At 33.2% G+C, this 2,664-nt stretch overlaps 1 protein-coding gene across 1 annotated transcript in view; it reads left to right on the top strand.

The window, feature by feature from the left end:
* Nucleotides 1–2,664, top strand: part of LOC105624154 (transmembrane protein 132C) — a 110,830-nt gene that overhangs the window by 88,222 nt on the left and 19,944 nt on the right. The gene's annotated exons all lie outside the window — the stretch shown is intronic.

Consider the following 2,664-nt stretch of genomic DNA (forward strand, 5'->3'; position numbering starts at 1 on the left):
GAGAGAGAGAGAGACGCAATCATTGAATAAATGGTAATTTTAAAGCGATATTCGGTCATTCGTTAACGTTCAGCGTGGAAATGTGCGCGCATGCATTCGTGATCGTTCTCGATAGCGTTCCCTGGCCGTCGTTTTGCACATCGGCGATTTATATGTAAATCCAAGATAGGCTCGCGGAAATAACTTGATCTGAAACTTGTAATCGGTTCGCTCTTAACTCGCCTAGCATCCTGAGCGCCACTTAACGATGACCTAATATCCTCTTCCTTTCGTGTCGCCGTTCCACTAATTCTTGGTTAACCTGTAGTTACTATTCTGTTGTCATTTGTGAACGCGATATAATTAGCGATATAATTAAGAAGAAAAATAAATGTAATAGAGAAGTTGGTTCGTTTTAACTCAATTCTGGTTTTGCCTTAGGAGATTTACCGTTTCTTTCGATATTCTCTCATCTTTTTCTTATGAAACGAATAAAAGTTTGATTAAGGCTTAAAATATAAAAACTTAAAATTATAAAAACTTAACTTTATAGAGAGTACAATGTTTACGAATAAATAATATAAAAAATATGTAGGAATCGTATTTAATTATAAAGAGGTTGTATTCCGCTAATTACTTCGATAAATTTTTATGCAACACTTCCATGTCTTATTATAGTATTATACAAGAGGAAATAAATTGATGTTTTGTAGATTTTTTAGAATTAGATTTTTGTTATAGGCATTACACACTTTTTTCTATTGTTGTCTGAAGCTTAATTCACTTTTAGCTCAATTTAATTAAAGTTTTGGATCCGTCGGAACGATTAAGACTGGAGATATGTAAATTAATTGCTAGTAGTGAAGGCGAACTCAGCAAAGATCGTAATTACGCTTGTTTTGTATGCTTAAATTATGACTCAAGATGGAGAACTGCATTGGAGTTCTTTTTCGGAGGAACATGCGCGTGCTATTAGTATGATTGTGAAGACAAAAGTTAACACAATGTGTATATGTGTGTGTGTGTGTGTGTGTATATATGTGTAGCCAACGATATGCTTTTGCAATATGCAGCACAGTATGCCCGCAGTGCAAGCCGTTGCTGTAATGTTTGACGCCAGCGGAATTTTAAAGCGAGGCATCCGCAAAGATCTTAAACTTGGCAGTTTGCAACCGATTAATCTAAAACTTACTTCAGAAGAGATCATATGTACGATATCAACATAAAATATCGACGTTATGCTAATAATGGAATAGATTCTTCCTTCGTTATTAGTAAATGAACATTCATTTCATTGCTTGAGGATTTTTAATCGGAAATACTGATCGACTACCGCAATATATCGTAATCTCTCGCTGGAGATTTGCTGGAAACGTGCACAAGAAATCGGATCACCTTGTCACCTTGTCAAATGTCACCTTAGAGTGACATTTCGCCTTAAGAATATTTCATACTGGGATCTTAGGAAAATAACATGTTCCTTGTAATTGTTTTCGCGCTTTGAATTCTTCCTTGCTAATCTAATGCTGGCAATACGTATATATAAGGGAAAATGCACTCTGGCGATAAGAGACATCGGTCCCTGTCTAAGGAAAAAAGCAAATTGAGTTATTACGGTAGGTATTGGCAGCAGCTTTAAATACATATTAGTTGGTCATTTCCTTGGCTTGGGTAAATATACCGAAGGAACTTGAAAAAGCAATATCCGGTCTGGTTTGAGCCGAAGTTTCGTATTAGCCACTCGGTGCACTTTTCTACTGCAAGATCCGCTTACCGGGTGACATTGCATTCGCGCATTTGAAAATTCTCGTTTCAACTTGAGTTAAGAATGATTTCCTCGAGGCTGAAGACTATAGTCGCGAACAGAGATTTAAGAAGATACATTGCTGCAATGGTAGAGTGCATATTTCAAATAAATTATACAAGTTGTAATGTATGCATTCGATAAGAATGTCTTATCTTTCATTTCTATGTTTTAAAAAATAGTTTTAACATTTCATGTAATAATTCTATTCCTATTGAAAATATCAAGAAAATTGTTCGTGATAAGGAACGAAATTATAAATATGTACAGTTCCCTCCATAAGTTTGGGAACACCCTACGTTTTACAGATTTGTAAATAATTATTTAATTGAAAAAAGACGAAATAAAAGTACATACGTACGTTATCTATAACGTATATATGTACTTTTATTTTGTCTTTTTTCAATTAAAGATTTAATAACATACTAAAATATGGAATTTTAATTAAAATGCGATTCATACGAAATCTGATCTTCGGGGCCATTTTACAATTTTTACAGAGTCTGAAATCAACTTACGACTTAAATACTTTACCACTTTTATAGAAACCATTAAACTACAATTAAATGACCTGATATATATTATACAATGTTACAAAACAAGTGACAATATACAATACATATAAACATTAGACTAAAGCACGAAATTCAATCCTTTCGATGCTGTGAAATGATTGTTCAATATATTTTCGGCATGTACATGCAAGCTTATAGATGTTTTAGATGTTTATCATCATTTAGACATCTTACGAAGTATATATTTAAACTAAAAACATGTATAGATTGCTGTCATATAATAGTTTTCCTGTAAAACATAGGGTGTTCCCAAACTTATGGAGGGTACTGTGTATAAAAAAANATATATATATATATTTATTTATT

Source organism: Atta cephalotes (genome assembly GCF_000143395.1).
Source record: "Atta cephalotes unplaced genomic scaffold scaffold00074, whole genome shotgun sequence".
NCBI lineage: Eukaryota > Metazoa > Arthropoda > Insecta > Hymenoptera > Formicidae > Atta > Atta cephalotes.